We start from the raw sequence: 18,037 nt of genomic DNA, 5'->3' as shown, positions 1-18,037 counted from the left end.
GGTCCACACACATCCATGTGTATGAGCGCTAGTAGCTCTTTAGTCCTTTCAACTGTCTTATTGAAAGGGTTCTTTGTCATCTTTCCATGCAAACAAGGTTATCATTTGTCATAAGATTCCAAATTGAATGATCCTAACGCTCCAAAACCATGGAGCTTAGAGATGCATTTTTCATTTACGCTTCTTAATCGATAATGCCAGAAATATATCAGGTTAAGTTCTTTAGATTTGACATATTCAGTGTTGATGTTATAAATGTGATGGTCTTTCTCCAAATCTAGTATAGAGACCATTGTATAAAGTGTTGGTCCCGTGTGATTAGTTCCAAGGGGGTGGGGTTAGGAACTAATATAACTTTTTCGCTAATTAATCTTGCTGACTTGATAATTTTGGTGAGTTTATTTACTCAGCTTTGGTCAGCTTGGCCGATCTTAATGTAAGACAGCTTTAGTCAGATGCTGACTAAGACTGTTTCACTTGAGGGTTGGGAATTGACACTTTTGTGGTCAGCTTCCAACTCAGCACTCTAATTTACTCAGTGTCAGGTTTAAACAGTTTATATGCTGAGTAAATATAACAAGCAACACATGCACATATATATATATATATATAATCAAGAGAGTTAGGAATTACTCAGTATCACTTATCCTGGTTCGGCTTCTCTGCCTACGTCCAGTCCCTAGACTCGTCCGAGCTTTTAGAATCCAATACTGAGCTCTTTAAGGGTAGAGCACAAACCGGTTACAAGGCAGTTGAATATGCAAGAGTACCTTCCTCTATTCGTCTACTCAACTCCTACTAAGTGCTACAACCCAACACCTAGATTTCTCTTCCACTGAGTATTTATCACTAAACACTCAGCTTGACACTCTCAATTTACAATTGATACAACTTGCTCTTTTTGGAATAAGAACACTTTAGATGATTACAAACCAATCAATCTAGCATTTACACAAGGAATAGAAGGTGGGTGTAAGGTTTCTTTCTTGTTTTTGAGTGCTTTGAACTTGTATTTTTCTCTCTTGTATTTTCTATAATGCGGCTATGATCCAAGGGAATTGCTTGTCCTTTTATAGTTGAACTTTGAGGATCAAATGATTTGAATTTGATTTGTCCATTGAATCCAAAACGGCTCTTTTGGGGGACAAGCTTCTGGTCAGCTTCAGATGTGCAGGCTTATCATGTTTTCTGATTTCCTCAGATGTCAGGCTTGTCTTCTTCCTGCAGGCTTTGTCTTCTTGCGGCAATTTGTCTTATAGTAAAGAACAGTTGACCCATACACCTTGGAATTTGGCTTTTGCGTAATTCCAAGACTTCTATTATTGGTGCAGACAGTTGTCGAATTTGTCTTTTAGCTAACGGATCATTCATGCTGTCATGAAAATCACTCAGCTTCACTTCGATAGTCATTGTCTTTGATTATTACCGATTCTCATACTGAGTTCTTTTTCACTCAGCTTCCATGGTCAGCTTCGTTCTGCAGGATCTAGTTCTGAAGCAAACTTCTTTTATGCTGAGTTCCGTTCCACTCAGCTTCTTTAATCAGCTTCTTTCTTGAGCTGTTGTTTTGAAGATGACTTATCTTCTCTTATGCTGAGTCGTTCTTCACTTAGCTTGTATTGTGTTCTCATGCCGACTTTGTCCTGACTTAATCTTTATTTCCTTTTGTATTTATACTCAATATTGAACAAACGGATTAGTACAATTAAATCAAAGCACTTAAATTTAATTGTCTCTTAATCATGGTTTAAACTTAAATGATTTTGTCAAATCAAAATCTTGTGGAAAGGTGTTTCAACAAACTCCCCCATTTTGATGTTGGCAAAATATTTAATTTATGGAACTCAGTATTGAAATTCCCCATGATTGAACTACATTTTATTCTTCTGAAATTACTCCCCCGTAAGGGTTGCATATATTGTCTTGGCTTAACTCTAAACCTTCTCAAGATTTAGGGAGGACATGTTTTTACTGACTTAGTTCAATCCTAGACTTTCTAAGATCTAATTCAGATGAACCAATGTCAACTTTAAGAAGGGATCAATGTTTACTCAGTCTGATATATGAATAGTTTTGGTATCAGAGTTGATGTGTACTGAGTATATATTTTGAATTAATTTGTTTGTTCAATTTTTAGACAGATCAGCATATAGTACAGATCAGCATATAGTATAAAGATAAGCAAAACAGTATGAATGGAAAATGCTTAAGTTGATATATAAATGGTCAGCACAAAATACACAAGTCAATCTTCATAGCTAAAGGCTAATTTATTTCTTATTGACTTGAGCTATCCCTTTGCCTTTGTCTTTGGCTTTCTTTTGCTGACTACCTGAAGTTTCTCCTGCCGTTGGCTGAGTTCCATCAGCTTGTGCTTTCTCCCCCGTTTTGCCACCATCAGGCGGAGGAGCAATGAAGGTGTCATTGAGAGCAGCACGAGTTAGCTTGACCGAATATGCCTTGAGACGTTTCGTGCTTTCAAATAACCCATCAAGCACTGGAACTCCATCATCCAAAACGGAACCAGGGACGCGAATTGATGAGCTGATCATACTGAGCATGTATTCCTGTGACTTAGTTAGCCATGACATTGCTTCTGCTAGCTGGGCATACGATTGATGGTACATTCTAAGTATAGCCTTATCGTAAATGTCACGCTGAGCGTTCGTGTGACGCACATGGCGAAATAGGCTTTGAGTGGTTTGGAGGATAGTATTGGTTTTGACCATATCAGTTTCCATCTCCTCTTTACTCAGATTCAGAAGACGGACAACTTCACTAATCTCATCCATCGTACATTGGGAAGATGAAGAGAGGAGGTCACGAGTACCAGTCAGCTCAGAAGACAACTTGGTAAAACAATGATCTAACTCAGCAGAGGTAGCGTAGCCCATGTTGACTGTTGGTAAAGCATTGATCTGTCCTTGAAGTGAATTCATGTGATTCACCATCATCAATATCAGCTCAGTCAGCTTGACAAAGGATTCTTGCTTGGGTTGCTGGGTTTGGACTGAGGTCGTAACACTTACTAAATCTTTGAGATTCTTGATCTCATTGAGAATTTGAGTGACAAATGAAATCTCTTGTGATTCAGTATTTGCAGACCCAGCAGCATCGGCATGAGATTTGTTTAAGTCCTGAAGAAGATGTTGAGCCGAGTCAATGATGCGATGTCCGGACTCGGTTGCATGAAGATAGGCAAATTGTGCCTCAGGATTTAACTCAGTGGCCGGAATTCTAGTAGCACCTGATTGAGGAGGTGTTTGGTGCTGTTCTTGAGTAGAAGTGCCAGCGTGGTCAGCAGCTGGACTTTGATGTTGACGAGCAGCAGGAGCTGACTGCTCAATGTTCTGTGAAACAGGATGGGAAGGAGGTGGATTTGCAGAGATAATGACCTGCTCAACATGGACTTGAGTTGGTGCAGGGAGAGGCACCTCAGGTTGAGCAGGATTTTCCTTAGTGTGCTTGTCTCCTTGAGCATCTAGGACTTCGAGCTCTTGCTCGGCTTGGTTTGGATTTTCTGGAGTCTTGGCATGTTGCTTGGTATGAGTAACAGAGGCTTGTTTTTCCCGTGTAGAGGGCTCAGGATGCGATGAGAAGAACTTAAATTGAGTATCTGTAAGGTCTGTGATTTCATCCCTCAGAGCCGAATCTCCCAGGAGGTCAATAACTGGAGATCTGTAGGCCTTCTTCTTAAGCCTTTTCAACTTTTTGGTCTTTGGGGGAGATGGGTCAGCAGGAATGGAATCAAGAGATGATTCTACGCCGAGATCAGTGTTGAGTCCTTCATTGACCATTTCTTGTTCTGAGAGCTCATCATCAACTGTCTTATTTTGTACAGCTGGACTTTCAACTTCCTCAACATTCTCTGCTTGTTCTTGCTCATCATAAGCTTCTTGATGTTGCTCAACATCCTCATTATGATCATGCTGACCTTCATTGTCGCTCTGTTCTTCTGCTTCTTGATTAGAAGGAATTTGCTCAAGGTCAATCTCTTGGCTTCTGATGAAGTGAGAATCATCAGGGACAACAAAGCCAAGAGGGACAGCTTCAGCTGGACTCAGCTCAGAAGTTCTCTTCTTCTTCTTCATAGGGGTTTCCTCACTTTCTGGTTCATCAGGCTCATCTTGCCTCTTTCTTTTCTCTACTGACTTACCCTGATCAGTATTAACTTTCTTCCCCTTTGAGACAACCCGAATTTTCTTGGGGACAGCATCAACATCCTTTGAGCTGGTTTAGATTGCTTTGCGTTTCTTATCTCGCTTAGTTTGGATAGCAGCTTTGGCTACAGCGATATTTTCTTCCTGAGGTTGCTCATCATCAGCTTCCTCCTGAGCTTCCCCTTGAGCTTCCTCGATGACCCCTTTTCCCTTCTTGGGCTTGATAGGTTGGTCATATACTAACCCAAACAGCGAGGCAGCTGTGATTTCGGTTCCCACAGTTTCTGTTTCATTGATCAAATCAATTTGATGATCTTCTAGGATTCCGGTTATAAGGGAACCCAGCCTAAGCTTGATAGTACTTCGTTGGAGTGCTCCTACCAGAAATACGGGCATATTGAGGGGACTGTAGGTCAGCATGTGCCAAATGAAGCACTGTTCGAAATTTGAAGCTGATGATGCTAAGTTGATTTTTGGAAAGATAAAGTTAGTGAGGAGATAGTGAGCCATCTTTTGGTTTTGACCCATACATGTACTGGGTATTTCCCCTTTGTGACTTTCTGGTTTACAGAATGATACCGTGTGGTCAAGCTTTTCTTTAGTGGTCCTGAATTCTGTTCCCGTGTTTGGAAGGTTTAGTAAGGTTGCGAGATAGGAAGGGGTAATGGTGAGCTTCTTACCTTTAACGTGAGTTACTAGATGGTCAGCATCACTTCCATCAACACAGAGGTTGGAGTAAAATTCACGTACTAATCTATGATAGGTTCTTCCAGCGAGCGAAAAGAGTCCAGTCCATTCGTTTTTCGCAATCCACTCACAGAATGGTTGCTCATGTGCTATGAAGCTTGGAGAGAACCAACGACATCTGAGCACCTCATGATTCTTGACACTTGGGTACACCTTAACGAAGAATTTCTCATTCGACTGCTTGTCCTTCTTCTTCTTCTTTGAAGAGGTTGCGAGGTCAGTTTTGGGGTTCTTGTTTGGAGTTTGGTCATGCTGACCTTGTTGAGGAGGAGACTTAGGGATTGCATCGGTGTGGTCGTCGTTGTTACCACCACCGGAAGGATTTTGGGATTTCGTCATGATTATGAATTCTTTGAGAGGATTTTGAGATTCAGAGAGAAAGATTTGAATGCCAAGGGTTTCGGGTGTAAAGAGTGATAAGTGGGGATACTTCCACTATTTATAGAGGTGCTAATTGATCCTATTCGTTGAACTAGCCATTTAACCTCGAGATCATCAACCGACAGAGATTCTGGCATTTATGACACGTTCGGCGCATGGGTTTTATCATTATTGCTTACATTATCCTAGGTGGCTATTAATGCGTGTGCTAGCATTTAATGTTTTAAATGGGTTTTACTCAGCATTAAGAATATCAAACGTTTGTGATTCTGAGTAGTCAGTTTTACTTAGGATAGTTGTTTGTGGACTTAGTAACTCAGCTTAGGAAAATCACTCAGCATGTATATCTACTCAGCTCAGGGTGATTTCATGTCATTTTAACTCAGCATGCAACAGTTACTAAATTATCACAAATCACTCAGCATGATAATCACTCAACATTCAATTTAGCACATAGAATTATTAAAGAGGATTAGACATACCGATAGCTTCCCGTAGTATGTTAAATTGCTCATGAGCCAAGGGCTTCGTAAAGATATCCGCAAGCTGTTCATCTATCGGTACGTAGGTCAGCTTGATCTAACCCTTGAGTACATGATCTCTAATGAACTGATGCCTTATGCTGACATGCTTCATCCTGCTGTGTTGGATTGGATTTTTAGATAGGTCAATGGCGCTTTTATTGTCGCATTTGACTTCAATTGTTTCTGTTTTGACTCCATAATCCTCAAGCTGTTGCTTAATCCATAGAACTTGTGCAACACAGCTTCCAGCAGCTACGTACTCAGCTTTAGTTGTAGACAGGGCAACTGATGATTGCTTCTTGCTGAACCAAGATACTACACAGCTTCCAAGGAAGTGACATCCTCCCGAGGTACTTTTTCGTTCTAGCTTGTCTCGCCCATAGTCAGCATCAGTATATCCAATCAGTGTGAAGTCACTTGAATTTGGATACCATAAACCTGCATTAACTGAGCTCTGCAAATATCTGAAAATTCTTTTTACAGCTATTAAGTGAGATTCTCTGGGGTCAGCTTGATATCTTGCACAATAACATACTGAGTACTGAATATCAGGTCTACTAGCGGTAAGGTAAAGTAGAGATCCAATCATACCTCGATATAGTTTGCTATCTACAGATTTACCTTTCTCATCTTTGCATAGGACAGTATCAGTACCCATTGGGGTTGATATGGGTTTACAATCTTCCATATCGAATTTCTTTAGCATTTCTTTGGCGTATTTGGACTGACTAATGAAGATGCCGTTCTTACCTTGCTTGATTTGAAGTCCAAGGAAGAAGTTGAGTTCTCCCATCATAGACATCTCGAACTCAGTTTGCATCTGTTGACTAAACTCTTTGCACAAAGATTCGTCAGTAGCACCAAAGATTATATCGTCTACGTAAATTTGTGCCAGCAGGGTATGTTTACCCTTTTTCTTAATGAACAAGGTTGTGTCAGCTTTGCCTCTGACATAATTCCTGGTCAGCAGGAAGTTGGTCAACCTCTCATACCAAGCTCTTGGAGCTTGCTTTAGGCCATATAGGGTCTTTTTGAGTTTATAAACGTGGTTTGGAAATTTTGGATCTTCAAACCCTGGAGGCTGACTGACATATACCTCTTCGTTTATAAAGCCATTAAGAAAAGCACTTTTAACATCCATTTGATATAACTTAAAATTCATCTAGCTAGCACATGCACACAGTATATGTATAGCCTCTAACCTAGCAACGGGTGCAAAGGTCTCACCGTAGTCGATGCCCTCTTGCTGACTATAGCCTTGGGCTACAAGTCGGGCTTTATTTCGGACTACATTGCCTAGCTCATCTAATTTATTTCTAAAGACCCACTTTGTTCCTATGGTCTTTTGATTCCTAGGTCTAGGTACTAAATCCCATACCTCATTTCTTGTGAATTGATCAAGCTCTTCTTGCATAACGTTGATCCAATATTCATCATGCTCAACATCAGCGAAATTCTTTGGCTCATGTATTGAGACGAAGGCAACATTGCTGAGATACTTCCTAAGCTGATCTCTTGTCATCAGCTTATTGTCAGCAGCATCAAGAATGGACTTCTCCGAATGTCCTCTTGGGATTTTTATTTCTTTAGGCAATGCTGAGTTGTTTGGAACAAGTGTTTCTACAATCTCTGCAGGAATAGACTGGTCAGCAAAGGTTATTTCAATTTCTTGCTTACCTTTGGTCAGCTCTTGTATTGATGACTCAGAAGCTCTATTTTGTTCAGCGGAAGCTGAGCTTGGTTCATCTTCATTGAGCTGAGTTGTCTTTCCTGTAGGGTCAGCTTCATCGAACTCAATATGGACAGACTCTTCTACAACCTGAGTTCGTTTATTATACACTCTATATGCTTTGCTGTTAGTTGAGTACCCTAAAAAGATCGCTTCGTCAGCTTTGGCATCAAATTTTGCAAGATTATCTTTTGTGTTGAGTATAAAGCATTTACACCTAAAGGCACGAAAGTATCCAATGTTGGGCTTTCGTCCTTTCCAAAGTTCATATGGGGTTTTCTTAAGAATATGTCTAACTAAAGCCCTATTGAGAATGTAGCATGCTGTGTGGACAACTTCACCCCAGAAATACTTTGGAAGCCTATTTTCACTCAGCATAGCTATTTCGACAATTGTTCTGTTCTTCCTTTCAACAACCCCATTTTGTTGAGGTGTTCTAGGAGCAGAGAAATTGTGGTCAATACCACTGGTTTCACAAAATTCATCAAACTGTTGGTTTTTGAATTCTCCACCATTGTCACTTCTGATATGAGCTACTCTTAGGTCTTTGTCATTCTCAAGTTTCTTAATCAATGTGGTGAACATCTCAAATGTTTCATCCTTGCTACTCAGCAAGATGATCCAAGTGTACCGAGAGAAATCATCTACAATGACTAAGGAAAATTTCTTACCTCCCAAGCTGAGTGGCTGGACAGGTCCGAAAAGATCCAAGTGTAGTAATTCCAATGGTCTTTTGGTTGAGACAATATTTTTACTTTGAAATGACTTCTTAGTTTGTTTGCCTTGCTGACAAGCATTACACAATTGATCTTTTTCAAATTTAAGTTTGGGCAATCCCTCAACTAGTTGCTTTCTAGCTAGTTTGGCAAGAAGGTCCATGCTTACATGACCAAGTCTTCTATGCCATAGCCAGGAGTTATCCTCTTTAGACACTAAGCATATATTTTTAGAAAACTGTTTTTCTAGACTCAGCATATATACATTGTCTACACGAGGGGCAGTTAAAATCACTTCGTTTGTTTTTCCCTCGAGTATTTGACACTGAATATCATCAAATACAACCTTTCTGCCACTCTTGCAAAGCTGAGCTACACTCAGCAGATTGTATTTGAGACCTTTAACTAAGGAGACTGACTCAATAGTTGGGTTACCTTCGATAGTACCTGAGCCGACTATCTTACCCTTTTTATTGTCTCCAAAGCTTACACTTCCACCTCGTTTAAGCTCAAGTGTGATGAACTGAGTTTCATCACCAGTCATGTGCCTCGAGCATGCGCTGTCTATATACCACAGTTTTGATTTCTCCACGCATCTCAGGCTCACCTGCATTTTAGACTATTCATTTTTAGGTACCTAATTCTTTTTGGGTCCTCGTTTGTTAGCATAAACAGGTGCAAAGTCATATTTCAATTTATAACAACATACTTTTATCGTGTGGCCATTTTTACCACAGAAGTCACAATGAATTATCCTTTGAGGGTGATGTTGAGTGTGGTCAGCATTATTGTGCTGAGCGTGCCAACATATCTTAGTAGTATGTCCTTTCTTTCCGCAGAAGTCATATTGGACAGTCCGCTTCTACCAACACACTTCTCTTGTGTGCCCCTTTTTCCCGCAACAGTCACACTGTGTGAACTGTTTATGCTGACTAGTACTTGAGTACTAAGCATGAGATTTTTTATTTGAGCCTTTTATTTGGCTCTGTAGGGAAGTGACATCCTTTTTCAGTTTCTTTGAATCTGAATGGACCTCCGAGACAAACTTGTGCATAAGTTCTATGTTACTATGCAAAGTTGAGTTGTCTTGGAGGAGATATCGGAGGTCACTCAGCTTGACCTCTTCAATCTCATCACATCGCCTGTTGAGTGCCTTTACTTTCTTATTGCACTTTTTTGTTAGTGCATATAAATCACTCAGGGCGTTTATCATTTCAGTTCTAAGCACAAGTAAGGATGTTACCTCATTATTGTGTTCCTCCTGGTCAGTTTCATCAGAGAGGTCAGCTTGCTCAGAATAAGTGCAGTCAGCATCATCAGCCATGAAACATATATTTGCCGTTTCATTTGCATCAGCTTCGGATGAGGTTGACTCATCACTATCACTCCATGTGGCCACCATTGCCTTTTTGCTTCCCTTCTTGTCCTTCTTCAGATTAGGGCAGCTTGACTTGATGTGCCCAGTTTGATGACACTCAAAGCATGTGACAGATTTGGAGCTATCCTTTTTGTATTTATCACTGGACTCAGCTTTGTACCTGTCGCCTCTTCTGAATGGCCTCTTGCTGTTCTTTTCATTCTTTCTGAACAGCTTCTTCATCTTCCTTGTGAATATGGCCATTTCCTCATCGTCCGATGAATCAGCTTCGGTTGAGTCAGCTTTCATGACAAGTGATTTCTGTTTCTTGTCTTCTGACTTTTCTTTTGCCTCAAAATTTTTCATAGAGATCTCATGAGTCAGCAGAGATCCGATTAGCTCGTCATATTTATATGTGGTCAAGTCTTGAGCTTCCTCCATGATAGTTTTCTTAGCTTGCCAACTCTTTGGTAAGCTTCTCAGGATTTTCTTCACCTGCTCTTCTTCAGTGAAGTTCTTGCCGAGCCTTTTTAGCTCATTTATGATGTTGGTGAATCTAGCGTTCATTCCGGAGATGTCCTCATCGTCGTTCATCTCGAATAGCTCGTATAATCTCATATGTTGGTTCACCTTTAACTCCTTGACCTTGCTTGTACCTTCGTAGGTTACTTCAAGCTTTTTCATAATCTCCTGTGCTGACTCGCAACCTAAAATCTTATTGTATTCTGCAGCATCTAACGCACAGTGAAGCATATTGATAGCCGAAGCATTGTTTTGTAGTTTTTTAAGGTCATCTTCTGACCACTCAGTTTCACTCTTAACAACTTTCTCATTGTCAACCGTTTTATATGGCACATATGGGCCTTGAACTATTGCAAGCCATGCACTCATGTTTGTGGCTTGAATAAAGTTCTTCATCCTATTCTTCCAGAATGTATAATTGGATCCAAAGAATAGGGGAGGCCGACTAATTGATAATCCCTCTGGGAGTATCTGTGTTGTTTGGTTCCCTGGAAGGAAACGAGTGCTGTTCTCAGCCATTTGTCGGGATCAGCTCAAGATAGTTATATCTTTGAGTAGTGAGCTTAGGCTCTGATACCACTTGTTGGTCCCGTATGATTAGTTCCAAGGGGGGGGGTTAGGAACTAATATAACTTTTTCGCTAATTAATCTTGCTGACTTGATAATTTTGGTGAGTTTATTTACTCAGCTTTGGTCAGCTTGGCCGATCTTAATGTAAGACAGCTTTAGTCAGATGCTGACTAAGATTGTTTCACTTGAGGGTTGGGAATTGACACTTTTGTGGTCAGCTTCCAACTCAACACTCTAATTTACTCAGTGTCAGGTTTAAACAGTTTATATGCTGAGTAAATATAACAAGCAACACATGCATATATATATATATAATCAAGAGAGTTAGGAATTACTCAGTATCACTTATCCTGGTTCGGCTTCTCTGCCTACGTCCAGTTCCCAGACTCGTCTGGGCTTTTAGAATCCAATACTGAGCTCTTTAAGGGTAGAGCACAAACCGGTTACAAGGCAGTTGAATATGCAAGAGTACCTTCCTCTATTCGTCTACTCAACTCCTACTAAGTGCTATAACCCAGCACCTAGATTTCTCTTCCACTGAGTATTTATCACTAAACACTCAGCTTGACACTCTCAATTTACAATTGATACAACTTGCTCTTTTTGGAATAAGAACACTTTAGATGATTACAAACCAATCAATCTAGCATTTACACAAGGAATAGAAGGTGGGTGTAAGGTTTCTTTCTTGTTTTTGAGTGCTTTGAACTTGTATTTTTCTCTCTTGTATTTTCTATAATGCGGCTATGATCCAAGGGAATTGCTTGTCCTTTTATAGTTGAGCTTTGAGGATCAAATGATTTGAATTTGATTTGTCCGTTGAATCCAAAACGGCTCTTTTGGGGGACAAGCTTTTGGTCAGCTTCAGATGTGCAGGCTTATCATGTTTTCTGATTTCCTCAGATGCCAGGCTTGTCTTCTTCCTGCAGGCTTTATCTTCTTGCGGTAATTTGTTTTATAGTAAAGAACAGTTGACCCATACACCTTGAAATTTGACTTTTGCGTAATTCCAAGACTTCTATTATTGGTGCAGACAGTTGTCGAATTTGTCTTTTAGCTAACGGATCATTCATGCTGTCCTGAAAATCACTCAGCTTCACTTCGATAGTCATTGTCTTTGATTATCACCGATTCTCATACTGAGTTCTTTTTCACTCAGCTTCCATGGTCAGCTTCGTTCTGCAGGATCTAGTTCTGAAGCAAACTTCTTTTATGTTGAGTTCCGTTCCACTCAGCTTCTTTAATCAGCTTCTTTCTTGAGCTGTTGTTTTGAAGATGACTTATCTTCTCTTATGCTGAGTCGTTCTTCACTTAGCTTGTATTGTGTTCTCATGCTGACTTTGTCCTGTCTTAATCTTTATTTCCTTTTGTATTTATACTCAATATTGAACAAACGGATTAGTACAATTAAATCAAAGCACTTAAATTTAATTGTCTCTTAATCATGGTTTAAACTTAAATGATTTTGTCAAATCAAAATCTTGTGGAAAGGTGTTTCAACATAAAGGTGTTACACCATATACAATGCCCCCTTGACAAATTATGGTAGTGCTGTCCGAGATACAAAAATCATATTTGTACTTACCTAGGCAAGAAACTGAGATTATATTCATACTTAGGGTAATTTATACATGGTGTACAATGTTTTCCCCATTTCATACATTGGTGTATAACCTTCATTTTGTCTCACTAATATGTACGACCTTATAGACGATCTCACACTATGTACAGTAGGTAAAAATGGCTGGTAAACGTGCCACATCAGCAGTTTGACTAGTCTAAAAGTAAAAAATTGACTCACCTAATATGAAATTACTTTTATACCCTTCTTCCTCATTTGCATTTTCCTTATTTCCAACTCTACCTTTCTCTCTCTAAAACCAACCTCGCTATCTCTCTCTCTCTCTCTCTTTCTCTCTTTCTCTCTTTCCCTGTTTCACAAAAAGCTTCCTTCTGATTCTTAAAAGGTACAATCTTTCTCCTAAACAAATTCAACTTCTCCAAATTCGTTTTTATTTGTTTTGCTTGTTTGGGTATTCATTTTTTTGGTGAATTAAGATATGGATTTGTTGAATTTTCATTTCTAGAATAAGGTCTGCTTCAGTTTATTATGTTGTAATTTTGATTCTGAGGGTAATCAATCAATTTTTTTTATAAAAAATTACTAGTTATGAGAGTTTGCTTTTTATAGGAATTTTTATTTTTTGAACCCATGAAATCACGGTGAAAAATAGATGTGGTTCCTATAAAATTGAAGAGCTCTTTTTTTCTTGGAAATGAAATATACATGTGTGGATATATCTCTATGTTGCTTTTCTCTCTCCTTAAATCATCAAACTAATTAAAGCTTGATTAATTGACTCCTTTTTATTGATTCCTAAACTCAATTTTGACATATTGTGATTGCTTTTCTCTCAGTTTTTGCTATTCGACAAATAACTAAGGTAAAGAGAGAAAGGGAAAAATAGCGAGAGGAGTGAGGCTAGTTTTAGAAAGAGAAAGGTATAGTTGGAAACAAGGAAAAGGGAAAGGAAGAAGAAGGGCATAAAAGTAATTTCATATTAGGTGGGTCAATCTTTTTTAACAGGTCAAACTTCTCACATGGCGTGTTGCCTTTACGTTTGACATTCATTTTTACCTGTTATACACCAAAGTGTAAGGTCACCTATAAGGTCGTACATATTAGTGAGACAAAATGAAAGTTGTACCAAAATGTGAAATGGGATAAAGGTTATACACCACGTATGAAATTTACTTGCATACTCATAGCAGGAACATAGAAATAATTCTTTAGGACTGGAACTAGACTTGTTGGCAATGAGAGATGGAACTCACCTTCTTCTAAAGCTGTAACCCGTGCACCGTTTCCAACCCTCAGGCCGACTTCACCTTGTACCAAAATTCTTCTGTTCTTTAAACCTCACACACTTGAACAAATGTGAGAGCCACATCCGGTATCTAGAACCCATGATGTGGGAATAGACATGTTGATTTTTAGCATATGGCATTCCGATGTGAAAGCCCGGGTTTCACTCTTCTCTAGCTCTTCTAAGCTTAGAGGGTTTTCTTTCTTGCAATAATCTAGCTCGTTGTTATGGAAACTATTTATTGTTTTAGCTTTGGAAACCATTCCTTTGTGCTCTAAGCCCTGGGTATCCTTCCAATGGATCTATCGCTTATTATTTTGGTTGTTATTTGCAATCATTTTATATCTACACTGAGAAAAATGGTTGCTTAATTCAAAAGGACTTTTGTTTCTCCCACTAAATGAGTTAGAATCCCAAGTTATATTTAACTCATGTTAATATATGCAATTCTTAGTGGGATGAGATCCCTATGTAGCCTCGACTTAGTCAATCATTGGGTTGTACATCTAAGTATTGGTTAGTTGGGTTGGAAACTCACTTCTAATTGCAACATGTGCAACTCTCGATTTGGAGGGATAAATCTTTAGAACTTTAGCACATTCCATTTTATGCTTAGAGCCAGGGTCTGCCTGAAGTCCATGTTAAGCCAAACCACCAGATCGATGTTTGAGGCGTATCTAATACCCTTAAATCTTGCCTTATGAAGATAATCTGAATGCACCCGATTTTGGCACGACCTTTGTTAGGATGATCGACGCCTTGATAAGATTCTTTCATAGGAAGAATTTATGCACTTACTATTTTGGGATTACTTTTTAATTTCGTCGCTTAATTAAGTGGCTTATATGGCCTATGGAATAAGCGTACAAATGATAAAACAATATATATAAACATATAATAAATTGCAAGTGATAATATGTTGGGTTTTCCTAGTACAACATATTGTACAAATTCTAAACTTTTACAAAGGAAAAACTTCAAATATCAAGATTTCTTCTCCAATCTCTGGATGGGCTTGAGCTACAAAAAAGTCTATTAAGAACGTCAATCTTTTCTTGGATTACAAAAAAGTCTATTTTGTGGAAAATAAAGTGCAAAATACAAAAGACATGCAGACCATATTTATAAACTTTACAATCTAATAAAAATCTATATACTAAGAGCCCAACACAATCATAAAATACTAAACACACATTAATATCACATCAAAGGTACGTTCTTACCGATTAAAGATTCCATGGCCAATTAAGGTTTGAAATTGCACTTTGTATTTTGATTTCTATCAGATCAACCATTGATCCCTCATTGAATGAGTGTATCAAAATGTGTTAGTAGAACGTCTTGTGTCTAAAGAACGTTCCTAGTTCAATTTCCTTAAAAACGTTCGTGATGTATAAAACATTTTTTTATTAAAATTATTTACTCGTTTAAAAATGTTCATAATCCAATTAACAAACGGAATTGAAAACTCTAACCATTAGGAATTCTTACATTTCATGTTTGATATGTGTTTCAGAGTTTGGATTTTGATTTTTATGGATATAGTAGCGGCCCCGACCCAACTACTTATGTCTAAGAAAATGGGTTTGACCCATTTCCTTAAAAGGGAAATTTCATATTTTTCAAAATCGTTCCAATAGTTCGCTCGGTGGACTGTCCAAGCCATAGGGTAGTCCATGCTAGACTGCCCTTACCCATGTAGACGGCCCTTGAGGGCATGGAGCAGTCTGCGACAGACTCCTCGATTGGGCAAAGCAGTCCACCTGAATAGACTACTCGATCTGGCAAAGCAGTCTGTCTAGCCGGCTAATAGCAGCTCTTATATCGTTTTTTTAGAGGAGGAAAATACAATGATAAGTCACCAAAAGTCTGTTGAAACACTCTGAATAAAATCTCGTATTCTAAAACCAAATTTCATGTTCTATTATTTGTGATTTTTTCCAATCATCCCACAATTTAGGTAAACGTTGAGAGGGTAAAATCCTATCTATTATTTAGATCTTTACAGTATAAAATATAGATTGTTATTTCCTTTTCCCATTTGGTTTTTCAGTGTTGATTTTTATTATCGATAAGGCTGTCAAATATATGTTTTGTGAATATTTGATTCTGAAATTGATTTAAATGAACTCTAAAGCAATGATTTACCAGTTAACTCATTGCTTTACGGGTTAAATAACTTGTTTTGAGTTTTATTTTATTTTTTTATTCTAATTAATCTGTTTTTTTTATACATTTATATTTGAATCTGATATTAATAATATTACAAGATAAAAAAATATTACAAGTTAATATTATTGATCTAATCAGTTATTTTTGTTCATAACCATGATTTGGGATAAACGAACCAATTCGAGATGAATTTCATCCCACAGTCGTTTGAGTACCAATAGTTATAATAGAACTTTATTTCTAATCATTTTAGCCCCTAATTTAATAACTTTATTTTTATTCACAATTAATCCCTAATCTAATAATTTACTTTTCTATTCTTTTTGATTCCTAACATCATAACTTTATTTCTATTCATTTAATCTCAAACCTAATAGCTTTATTTTATCAACTTTAATCCATAATTTAATAATTTACTTTTCTATTATTTTTAATTTCTAACCTAATAACTTTATTCCTATACATTTTAACCACTATCCTGATAATCTTATTTTTATTCATTTCAATACTTAATTTGAAGACCTTCTTTTTATTCATTTTAGTCCCTAATTTAGAACTTCATATTTTGTTCACTTTAGCCCTCAATTTAAAGTTTTATTGTTTCTTTCAATTTGGTCCTCAAATTAACTTCTCAGTTTAAGAGTCTTTTCCGAAATCCATTTTGAGCTAACGCATATATCATTAAGTCCATATCAAATAGTCATAATTTCTGATTTTAGGATAAAATAAGTACTCAATTGATGATTTTTGCTTAATTCATGGACTTAGTTGATGATTTTGATAGTTTGAGGTCCTAATTGATTTTGAAGTTTTAGTTTAGAGGTTAAAATTAGTGTTATGCCAATAGAAAAATTACATAAAAGGCCCAAAAAACAGTAATATACGTTTTTGAGGTCATAAACGATGATATTTGATCGAAAAGCGGCAGACGTCAAATAAAAGCCGTGTTTGTTTTGATCGTTGGCCTGTTTACAATCAAAATAGGGTCTAAAAATGCAAAAATCCGAAAGTCGCAAAGTCATCATGAAATATTGTGCTTATATTTATCCAAAAAATTGTGAGCCAATTCCTCCACTTTATTAAATTGTCTTTTACAGCTCAACATTTGTATAAATAGAGTAAATTCAGCTTAAGATACACACAGTGACCTCAGATAACCCGAGACTCAAATATATCAGCAAAAAAAAAAAAAAATCAAAACGTAAAAAAAAATGGAAATTAACTGTGCGGTTGACGGTAAATTTTCAAAGTTCAGCCCGTCAGGGCTAGGCAAATTTTTTTTAGCCTCCGACACATTAAAACTGTAAATTTTTTAGAAACTATGATTGAACTAAGTTTATTTTTTTTAATAGTAAAGACATAATAAAAATGAATATTAAATATGTCTACTTTTTTTAATGGTAAAGATATATTAAAAATAAATTCAAAAGTGTTATCAAAATAAAAATAAAGAGTCAATTTAAATTAATTAATAATGGTAATATGTTTTTAATTTTTTTTTTGGTAGAAAAGGAAAAGAAAAACGAACAACAACAAACTACCCAGGAATTAGCCTAGGGAAGCTAACCTCAATTCTATCTTCTAAGAGAAGAGGAGAGATGAAACTAGGGGAAACAGGAAGGGGTAATATGTTTTTATAATTATTGAAAAATAAAATAAAAATAAATAAAAACTTAAAAAAAAAAGGTTGAAGGGAGTTAAACATAGGACCTCTTAAATAGAAGCAAACATCCTTAACCATCTCATCTACCTTTAAACATTGAAATAGTACTACATAGACTCAATATAATTCTCTCCAAAATATTACCAGACACCATTACTAATTTTTTTTTTTTTTTTATAACAATCCCCATTTGACGTTCTTTTTGTGCAATGATACGTTGACAAATGGACTTTGAAGATTTAATCACATCAGTAATATATATATATATAATTTATTAATTATTAATTTATAATTCGAATTTTTTTATTAATTTAAAATTATAAACCGGTTATGCATCACTTGAAATTTGAAATTGTTTTTTTAACTATAACCTAATCAGCTTTATATAGATTTATCACCTTCTTATCAAATTATTACTATTTCAAAGTTCAAGATTTTTATTATTTAGATAGAAAGGAAAAAGTAAATAGATTATGAAAACGTTAGGATTTAATAAGATCCAAAGTTTTAAAAAAAATAAAATAATGGTTTTTATTTTATTTTTTACTTTTTTTTAATTAATTTTAAAAAAAATAAAAATCCGGTCACTCAGAGTCCCAATTGGACCGCCGGATCTCGGTGTTGATCCT

This window comes from Euphorbia lathyris, chromosome 8, assembly GCF_963576675.1.
Source record: "Euphorbia lathyris chromosome 8, ddEupLath1.1, whole genome shotgun sequence".
In the NCBI taxonomy this organism is placed as follows: domain Eukaryota; kingdom Viridiplantae; phylum Streptophyta; class Magnoliopsida; order Malpighiales; family Euphorbiaceae; genus Euphorbia; species Euphorbia lathyris.
This window is presented reverse-complemented; position numbering follows the sequence as displayed.